This window comes from Sceloporus occidentalis, unplaced genomic scaffold (assembly GCF_023333645.1).
Source record: "Sceloporus occidentalis isolate IW3139 unplaced genomic scaffold, rSceOcc1.0.p SCAF_19, whole genome shotgun sequence".
NCBI classification, from domain to species: Eukaryota; Metazoa; Chordata; class Lepidosauria; order Squamata; family Phrynosomatidae; genus Sceloporus; species Sceloporus occidentalis.
Window position 1 is genome coordinate 2656770 of NW_028316999.1, and position 11798 is coordinate 2668567.

Sequence of the window (11798 nt, forward strand, 5' to 3'; positions counted from 1 at the left end):
CGCATGTCCTCTATAGCATCACTCACTACAGAGTTCCAAACTGTGTCTGGGTAAAACCTAATCATAAGATATCTGATGGACGAATCCACCGGAATGCATAGTGCCTACTGTAACGTTTGATGGAGGAGGGATAATGGTCTGGGGCTATTATTCAGGGTTTGAGCTAGGCCCATTAGTTCCAGTGAAGGGTAATGTTAATGCTTTAGCATAAAAATACATTTTAGATAATTGTATGCTTCCATGTGGCACCAGTTTTCGGAAGGCCTTTCCTGTTCCAGTATGACTGTGTCCCTGTGCACAAAGCAAGATCTATAGACGTAGTCCATGTGGAGGAACTTGCCTGGCCTGCATACAGCCCTGACCTTAACCGCATTAAACATCTATGGTATAAATTGGAATGTCGATTGAAAGCCATGAGTTCTCGTCCAACATCAGTGTCTGGCCACACAAATGCTGTGTTGGTTGAATAGCCACAAATTCCCACAGACGCGCTCCAAAATCTTGTGGAAAGCTTTTCCAGAAGAATAGTTGGCGTGGGGTGGCATCTTCATATTAATGCCCAGATAAGAATGTCTAGAATAAATAGTATGTGAAGGGACACTATTAAGCAGGTACAATTGTTAACACATTCACCACCTGTTAATTTTAAGGGGTCACTTCCCAAGCTGCTACCTGTGTGTGTTCATGGGCATTCAAGCACCCCAAATGCATTCTCCCCTATCAGCTGGGTTAAGGTCTAAACCAAGCTGGGACCTTCTGTGCCACTGACACTCTAGTCTGCTCAACAGTTCAAGATGGCAGTTGCAAAAAAGTGATTGTATGTTTACCTGATTGGTCACCCAAATATATATATATAATTTTAAAATACAAGCATTTTCTTTGGTTATTAAAAGAAAAAAAGAAAACTTTTTTTGCACTCATTATTTTGGAAATTTCATTAGTGTCAGAACTGTCATAATCTGTGGAGGATGGCCACATAAATTTCTTTCTCTACATAAATACATATATATTATTATCTTTTATTTATATAGCGCCAACATTTTAGGGAGCGCTTCTTGCAATACATATATTTTAGTGATATATATATATATATATATATATATATATATATATATATATATAATTTTATTTGTATTATTTGTCTAGATAAGATGCTGTAACGCCGGACAGAAGAACAGCAGAATAGCCAGAATGAAGATGTATATTTGGTTTCTAATCACTAAAGGGGGTGTTTTAGCTCCTTCCGTTGAAAATATACCAAAGTGTCCCTTTGCATAAATGCTACTTGGATTATAATCCAAAAACTGACGCAAAAGAACCACATTAAATGTGAACCGAGTTCCTCCTAAAATGAAAATAATTTTGTTGCAGTTTTCAGTATCACAGAAATCCATTAATACATGTAAACTAACAATGCTTTGGACAATGCTTTCTAATGAACTCTTCAAGCAATATGGTGATTTAACAATGGAATATTGGAATTAGGATAGTACACTCTCAGTCTGCATGCTTCATGCAAAGAATACACACTATCTTCGACCCAAACTTTACACATATATAGGTGTATGTGAATTTGTGTGAATGTGAACTAGTTACATTGAGATGAAACATTCAGCTTTCAGACTTCACTATGATTTATGAAATGCGGGCACTGGCAAGTTTCTTGTACAGGAAAAGGCGAGTTGCCCCTGCATCATGCACACTTAAATTGGAGAGGTGACATTAAAGAAATAAAGACAATGTAACTATGTATTTCCATACTGGCAGGTAATGCTCACCTGGGTGGATTCTTCATAGTTCATAGCACACAATTTAAGGGGTATTTTCGATTGCCACAAAATTTTGATTGTGATATTTTCTTGTGCCATGTCTTAGTATTTTTTGATAGCTCAAAGGAGTAATAAATGTGCGCATTCAGATCAGTTAAAGAAGGGGTGTCCTAAAAGAAAGCCAAGCTGGAATATGTCAAATTATTATATAGACAACACAACATGTTATTCTTTTTCTGAAGGTTTAATGAGGCATGGGATTGACATAAAGATTTCCTGAATCTAAGACAAGACCAAGAACTGATTGAAGTCTTTACAGCAGGAAAACAAGTAGACTAGATGGGTCAAAAGGTTCTTACCTACTGTCAAATTCTATGTCTCTATGTTAATCACATAAAAACAACACAACCTTTTTTTTCAGTTTCTAGTTTCTAGTAACAGTGACAGCTTTTGTGTCACATGGCAATTAGGCATCGACTGATAAATTATGGCAGAGTTTCAACAGTACTAGGTATGATGTTTGGTTTTATAAAAGTATTAAACTCAACAGAGTTGGCACCTTTAAAGGGTGTATTCATTTACTCCATAGGTCTTGTTGCAAAACAGAAAGAAGTTAAAATAAATCTAAAAAATTTGGGAACACTTGGCATTTGTGATCCAGCTTTGCATACATGCTCACATTGGTCATGGATGGTAACATGGGACTCATTTCAAAGACTGAACACATATGATATGGTGTCATACCTAGTGAAACCAGTTACTACTGCTGTAGGCTGGCCAAGAAGTAGGGAAAAATATGGGAAAAATATGTTTTAGCTCATTATAAACAAAAATTAAGATTAAATTACAGAAGAAATATTTTTTTTCTCTACATGATTCGTTGCAGTCGTATCGTCTTCATAGCTTAGATGTTACCTTTCGAGCAGGCACTTCCTAAAAGCTATTTTGTTACCTTTTCTTGAAAACTAGTATAAAAGGGATAGTTGTAAAACCATTGCTCATTTTTAGGTGGCATTGTTGCTACCAGAGGTGCACATAACATTTTCTGAAAAGCCATATATCTTGTGAGGGTAGGAAAGGTCATGGGACATATTCGGGGTGGAACCTGCTACTTTTTACTCATTTTTGGAGAAGGACATATTTTCTCGCCCAATAATATTTTCTACTTCTCCTTCTACTTCTACTGGAAAGGAACATACACACCTATAAACACTTTCAATAAGCAATGGTTTAAAAAACACAATGATATTGTTGAGAAATTGTGATTTTGTCTTAAACACTAAGATGAGCCTAGTTAATTTTGTGATAAGCCAAGGTAAAAGCATTCACTGCTCTTTTAGTCAAGATGTTGGTCTTTTACAGACACAACTGTAAATACCTCCCAAATATTTTGGTTGCTTACACTGTTGATCTAAAGGAGCTGAATGGCTTCTTAAGTGCGAGTCGGGCAGATATCACACAATACCCATTGTATCTGCACTGTATGGGTCTTAAACATCTCAGAAAATGTACATGTCAGTGATCAAAAAGCCTTACTCCACCCTAAAGAAGAGTCCCAAAGCCCACGATCATGGGTGATCAGCATAGTACAGGATGGTATATATAAAAAATAAATCTTTGTAATGCAACATAATGTGTACTATGTACATAAGTAAGCATATACAGCATGTGGGAGCCAAGAGGAGTCCTGCAGATGTTTCGGGCTGAGAACATGCACTTTGAAGTGTTAAGTGTGATAATCTGTTTACTCTGTTTTCGGTGACACCTTTTAATGCAGCCACATGAAAGTTCACCTCAAAGATGTTTGTACATGAGATTTCCAGACCTCAAACATCTCCACATTTGAAGAGAACTGGGAGGTCTTGAAATCTCACACTCAAACAACATCACAGTAGAACTCTCACACTCACCCTCCTCTAGATGCATTTCATTTTCTTGTTTCTAAGTGTGATACTGTCACATTCAAGAGAAGGGCTCGTTTTTGTAATCAGATACACTATGGTATTATACCCACAAAGTGATTGAAGAATTGGGTACCTCAGTATTTTAATTATGTACTTTTCACCTACTAAGAAAAGTTCCCGTGAATAGAGTGAATAAATTAAAACAATGGACAAAGGATAACCCAATTACCAAAATGCACATTACCAAAGCGATTGAAAAGCGAAACATTTAAAAAAAAAAAAAATTAAATGGTATACAATGGATTTTCAAACATGTCCATTAGGATATAGGAACTTCTAAAATAATGGTGAAAGTGTGTTATTTACATAGAAATATTTGCTCTATATTTTTATTTTGTATTTAAAGTATGACCGTTGAATAAGCTTTCAAACAGATAATGTACCTTGATAATAACAAATTAGTAGCGGGTAGGGCCCTAAAGTAATATTGTTATTGTTCCCCTTATATAGCTGTTACTAAATATTATATATTATATATGTTATATATGGAATATCTATACACACATACATACATATAGATGGAACACATTAGATTAGTATACATGATCTAAGGTTTGTCCTTAATTAACTTCACATATTTATATCATCAGTACATGGGTGGCCGATATTTTTGACAAAGGGGTTATAACATGAAATCATTTTTTGGTGCCACAAATTAGGCATGCGATTTGCTTATATTTCCACAAAATCTGCACACAGCCAATAATACTTAAAACAGTGGTGGGATAGAGTTAACAGAATGTATTTATTTCATTGTTAATAAATTACACATTGTGAGTTGCTAAATTCACAAGTCCAAGAATCTGCACATGTCTACTGGGACTCGCCGGCAAAAATGATGATGAGGGCAAATGCTTTCCAATAGCCTGTTGGGATTTCTAACTGAGCCGGTCCTAGCGACAGGGCCTTATTTTGGCTGTAATAGCAGCACAAGGACTACTTTAACAGTGGCTCAGTAGGTATTCTCACCCCATATCACTATATAACATGCCCATAAGCCTGCGCTTACAACACTCTTCATCATTCAAGGCTGGACGGTAATTGCTATGTAGGTCTTCATCGTCCTGAATAAAAATTACAGTATGATACTGCCAAGGAACGTGTGGTTTGACAATTAGCTCATTGTTTCGCTATAAACAACTGAGGTCTACAATTTTTCACCGAATAAACATTTATGCAAGTTCTGTTGTTAATTACAGCCCTCTTGAATATGATAATGCTATATAAATCAATATTAATAATAACAATAATAATAATAATAATAATAAAAACCAACTGTATTCATTCAAGTTTTACGTAACAAAGACGTCTACATATTGCAAAATATTATCATGCTATATCAAGCTTAAAAGGACTCACGAGAAGGGGAGTTATAAACATTGAAGACACAGAAAGCAACCAGACAAAATGGCTGCTTTGTGGTCTATAGCAGAGCCGGATCATTCACATGGCAACCGAGGCACCTGTGTAGTCACGTGGGTGCTCTAGGGTGCCCATATTTATGGGCATGCCACTGAGAGGAGAGGTGCAAATTGGTTAAGGCTTCACGGTAATCCAGCTATGGTCTTGGTTACCTCGGCACTACAACAGGTCCGTAAGGAAAAGATATACGTATTAGCTTTGGTTCATGTGAAACTTAATGAATCAGGGCTCAGTTGTGGATATGATAGTGAGTGTAGAGCTGTGAGAGAACATCTTTTCTTAACATCAGCAACCATATGTGTCCTACACAGAAACATCTGTACCAGTCTAGAAGGCATTCCGATGAAATAAAGTGTGTGCTTTCTCACTGCTGTTTCTGGATATTGGAAGAAAAGCGTTCAGTTTTTATTAAAACAAATGCAATTTACACTACTGTACCTTTTCCTCCCCAACCTTTTCTCTTTTCATTTTTTAAATAAGAAGACAGCGACTTAGTTGAAGGTTTAGCCAGATGGACAACTGATCACATTACAAGTAGATGTGGATGATGCGAATTTGTTTTTTCAATGAAGTCTATGGCGGCTGTGCTGAGCCGGCAAAGCCTCCATAGCGTAAATAGGCCAGTCAGGGAGATCTCTCTTGTAACCTGCCCTTTGTGCAGCGGAACACTAGGAGGGTTGATCACCCCCAATAGGGTGTTCTGACCCCAGTTTTGTACCAGGAGGTCTGCTGCTCCTCGGGCCTGCCAGCTAAGGCCGGGATACGTCATTGCCCTACAAAATGCCTTTGTTTGGGCTAGTTATATCGTATCGTATATAATATAGCAATATACACACTTTCCTCTAGCACACACTGAGTTAAGTATTTTTTTTCCACTTTAAATGTTATGAGTTTAAAAACTCAGCCCATGACACTTTAAAACATTACAAAATCTCCCACTCTGAATGTGCGGTTTCAACACAAACTTGTACGACTATGGATGAAGGCCTTCAACATTGATCCCCTGGAGGGCAATCTATCTCACATGACTTAACATCTGCTCAAATGTTGTACTTTATCCTCTTTAACCTACAAAGGGTTGTGTATGTAGTTGATTATTGCATTTTAAGATGCAGTTAAGTTACCAATGTGAATAGAGTAATTACAAATTTATTTTCAACAAATTTAGATATGTACCGAATAAAAAAAAAAAAGTAGAGACATTTCACAGCGTGCAAACTTTATGGTCTCATGTTGACCTATTTACCTTAAAATAGTTTTGCTTCAAGCTAGGATGTGGGAATGAATACCCCTGGGGGTATTTCATATCAGGTCACATGACATATGAATATATGCGTAATGTCCAAAATTAACTGTTCTTAAAGGGATACATTTTTGAACTTAAGGGGCAAAGAAGAGTACTACAGTAACTTGAGGGGGAAAATTGAGAGGACAGAGGTATTTCCCCTATTTGATCCAATTTAAGTGACATTTCTCCACCATTGTACGAACAGTAGAATAAGGATTGGCTTACATCTCCCACATTCACCGAGATATGTGGGAAAATGAAGGCCTCTCAGCTGTTTACTCTGCCTGTTTCTTTTTACACATTTGGTTTGTTTACCAGTTTGTGTATTTGCCATTCCAGCTTAGTTTGTTTTGTGAACCAGGTCCCTGATAATTGTCCTTTATTTCCTGCTCTTTGGTTTTGTAATTTAGCTGATGTTTGCTTTGACTGAAATAATAAAATGTATGTGGAATAGGGAACAGCAAACATTTAGTAATTTACCCCAAAAACTGGAGTGTGAGTTGAGTGTGTATCAATTAAAGAGGTCCTTTATTCACAGAGCACAATTGTACCTTCAATTGATAATAGCATTTAAATAAATAAAGGGATTTAACATAGTAATGGAGGGAAGTCAATTTCAAAGGAGAAGACATGTGAGGACAATAGGCCATGGTCTAAAACCAGAGGGTCAGAGGGTTGGAGGTAATGTAACGAGAAGGTACTGAGAAGGTGGTGGATCAATGGAAAAGCTCTCCAGCAAAAGTTGCAGATGTTAATACAGTAAGAGAATGTAAACATGAATGGATAAGCATTTGGCTATCCTCAGTATAAAAAAAAAACCAAGGAATGGTTAATGTTTGAGTATTTACAGCGGTAATAATGAGCAGACTAGTTGGGTTGAAAGGTTAATTAGAGGACAGTTGCATTACATAGTACAATACATAGAATTTAAAGTGGGCCTGTCATGTACACCATTAGACGTCTATATTAAAATGACAAACAACTTGCAGATTATGTTTTTTTGTGAGCTATTAAAAATGGCTGACGTTGTGTGGGGCAGAGCTGAGATACTTAAATGCTACATTACTATGAACATACACCACCACCGGTAGGTACTGCATTTTTACCCCCTGTTTGGTAAATTTATACCATTTGTGTAGTAATTAATTCTCTTCTGTGGCAGTGGTACTAGGAGAAGTGACTGGTACAGGCAGGTCATAATGTTACATGGCCATGTGCAGGATGTTAGTGTTATGCATATTACAATAAATGCAAACACAAACAGTTCCAAAATGTCCTACTTGCTCATTCTAATTATTATATGTATAAAAAAGATGGACTATAAAACTATGGCAAAAAGATGGGAGAATTGAAGATGGAAGGAAGGTTAGAATAAAAAGGGCACTGGTTATGGAGAGGTGAGAGTTTAACAGATGAAGAGAAGGGAAGGCATTAACCGAAAAACAGGATGGAGGGAGAACATGCATACTGACTTAGAGAGGCACACATCAGTGACATTTGGCAGGTTACCTAAAGGGAGGAGTGGAGGGATGGAAAAGAAGTGCACAAAGAAAGAGAGACCACTTTTCTAAAGCATGGAGACTAGGCATCAGGCACTCAAGGACATCTGCTAGGCACAGGGGAGAGAAGCACAAAAAAGCCATAACATTATGACCACTGACAGGTGAAGTGAATAGCACCGATAATCTGGTTATCATGGCACCTGTCAGCGGGTGGGATATATTAGGCAGCACCTGAATATTTTGTCCTCAATGTTGATGTGTTAGAACCTGGAAAATGGGCATATCACAGTTTGTTGCACAGACCAGCCATGGTGCCCATGCTGACCCCTGTCCATCACCGAAAGCGCCTAGAATGGGCACATGAGCCAGAGCCGGCCTTAGGTGTTCTGGCGCCCTGTGCGGACTACTCCTCTGGCGCCCCCCCATCCCAAAAAAAGAAAGGAATAAAAACTTGTAACAAAACTTGTAACAAAACCCCAATCACTATATACTACGCCAAACATTGATGTGGTCTAGGCCTACCACTTAATTGTCTGGCTTAGTAGTAGGGATGCACCGAAACGAATTCTGGACTGAAACCGAAAGTGCAGCATTTACCTGGCCAAAACCGAATATGACCCCCCCAACACCATAAAAAATCTAACACTTTTATTTAAAGTAAGTAACACACCAAAATAGGAGAAAACAATTAAATAATATTATATATATAAAAATAGTTACCGGCACTCCAGGGACTTTCCAAATAACCACACAAACAACTTCGGTTTTCAAGTCTATATATATCATATATATATATGATTAACAGCAATCACATTCCTATCATGCCCAGGCATACCCAGATTCCAGGATTTACTCGCAGACTTGGCATGATAGGAGTATGATTGCCCTATCTACCCCTTCTCACTCTCTTCTGCCGTATCTACCCCTTCTCACTCCCTTCTCCCTATCTACCCCCTTTCCCCTGTCTCACTCCCTTCTCCCTATATACGCCCTCCTAACTATCTACCCTTTCCCTCTTTGAAGTTCACTTACCTTTCAGGAGTCCTGCGGTGGGGGTGCAAGGCCTCTGCCTCCCAGCTCTGCCACTGTATGGAACAGTATAGAATGATGGGAGTTATGATGTACTTTTAGAGCATAATTAGATCATGAAAAAGACATTGGAAATGGTACAGCATAACACCCATCACTCTCACACACTTACCAATCCACACATATACTAATCCACACGCATACCAATCCACACGCATACCAATCCACACGCATACCAATCCACACGTATACCGATCCACACGTATACCGATCCACACGTATACCAATCCACACATATATACCAATCCACACATATACACCAATCCACACATATACACTAATCCACACATATATACCAATCCACACATATATACCAATCCACACATATATACCAATCCACACATATATACACTAATCCACACACATATACCAATCCACTCTCACTGAATGCTTTCCTACCTTTCCTCTTTTCTCCTTACAGCTCCTTTTCCTCCTCTTCGTTCTTCTTCTTCAGTTCTTCTGTCTTCTTCCGGGTCAGAGGGCACGGACAGCGGTGGGCGCGGCTTCAGTGTTGTGCGCCGGGATCTGACAACAAACCCCGGCGCACAGCAGCTGTTGCTGCGCGGATCACAAGGGAGCGGTATCGGAGGTCTTTAACAGACCTCCGGCTCCCTTGAGTGATGTTAAGCCGGGTTCAAGGGAGATCCTTGAAACGGCTTAAAATCACTCAAGGGAGCCGGAGGTCTGTTAAAGACCTCCGATACCACTCCCTTGCGAGCCTGCTCCTCCAGCGGCGGACATTACTGTCCGTCTCTGGAGGGGTGCCGCTCGCCCCCCCCCCACCGCTAGGTACGCTGCTGGCGGCAGCGGTACGCTACGGTGGCGGCGGCGCCCCCTGGAGTGTGGCGCCCTGTGCGGTCGCACAGGTCGCACACCCCAAAGGCCGGCCCTGACATGAGCATAACAACTGTTCCAGGGAGCATTGGAAGATGGTGGCCTGGTCTGATGAATCACGTGGATGGCAGGGTGTGTGCGTTGCTTACCTGGAGAACACATGGCACCAGGATGCATCCATGGAGGCCCCACCTCGCAACTTACAGGAATGAAAGGATCTGCTGCTAACGTCTTGGTGCCAGATACCACAGCACACCTTCAGAGGTCTAGTGATCCATGCCATGACGGGTCAGGGCTGTTTTGGCAGCAAAAGGGTGATCTACACAATATTAGGCAGGTGGTCATAAAGTTATGGGTGATCGGTATATATATTCTACATCACTAACTTAATTTCATAGCCCTAGGATTTATTCAAACTCTTTTCCAAACAATTTTAGCCTTATTATTATCTAGCAATATGTTGTCATACTTTGTCCTAGATTATTTTATCTTCAGCTATTTTATCCTTGTTTGGGGGTTTCTTTGCTTGTTTATATACATAGCAGATCCTTCTCACCACTCACTTGCTCCATCTACAGATATGAGGAATGGCAGGTGGTGATAGTTGCTGCTGCATCATTTAGTCTGACCAATAGGTGGCAGAATTGTCTCAAAGCAACGTGGAGGATATTGCATTGAGAATCTCAGTGAAGTGGTCCATGTATATCCAGAGAGGAAACACAAAGGAGATCACTCCCAAAGAAGGAGAATGGAAGGAGTAAACAATAGGAACACACCAGTGTAGGTATCTCCTTCCAAGGAGAAGCTCTAGAGTTTTGGGGACCCAATGCAAAATGATTGAGTAGGATCCAATAAATAAAGCAAGCAATAAAAAAAAGAATCACACGTTACAACATTTAAAAAATATTTCAGTGATATAGCTTAAAAAGCCATACTTATATAGGCACTTCTTCTCATACTTTAAACTGTCCTATGTGAGTACCTAAGCTGTTATAAGGAAGCATCACCCCTTCTTCTGCTTACAGAGAATGTGTAAGAGGCCCCCCTATAAACAATGCAGCTCACCATATTCAGGTGTGGTCCCAGAAGAAGATGGGACAATGGCTGCATGGAAACATTGTGAAGCAGCAACACTACCAGATAGAGACGACTACAGACCACTGTGCTGTCCCTCCATACTTTTGTTATAAGTGGAGGTAATTGTAAAACATATTGCTGCTCCTATGTACACTACCAATGAGATACATTAAAATGTAAAACATTAAGATACTATGAAATAAATTAATTATAAAACAAGACAAGCAAACGGTTCAATATGGAACATTGCCAGTGGTGCAAACCCAACAGTGTCATCCCAGGAAGCAGGTAGCAGTCAATGGTAAAGAAAACAAGAAAAAAATACAAAGGCTGGGACTTCTTCTTTAATGAAGCAGATAAAGTAGCTGTAGAACCTACTTGGCCTTTAATCAAGAAAAAAATTCATCAGGTTCCTTTGCACAACCACCTATGCAAATTTAACTGAATGGTTTGCTGAACTGGTAAATATCCAGCTACTTGGGCGGTGCTGGGTTAAAAGTCCTAGCCTACAGATAGCCTACAGATATGAAGTATCGCTCATGATATTTTATTGGCTGTTGTTAGGTTGATGTTAGCCCAGCCCTGCATTTAGGTTTTGGAGAGCCCCCTTCATCTTACTTCCAGACTAAAGTCCCTATTATAGCATTGCCTAGGTAGGATATAAAATAAGGGCCTTCCATTTCTGCACCCTATACACTACTCACAATATAGGGGCTGCAGTGACAATGCCTAATAATCCACAGCTCCCACTTTGCCAGTTGCCCTATGGATAACTTTCTTCCATCCCCAGTTCACTTTGTTCTCATGTAGTAATTCTGTTATAGGCAAGTTGGGCAGTACGTAGAGACAAGTT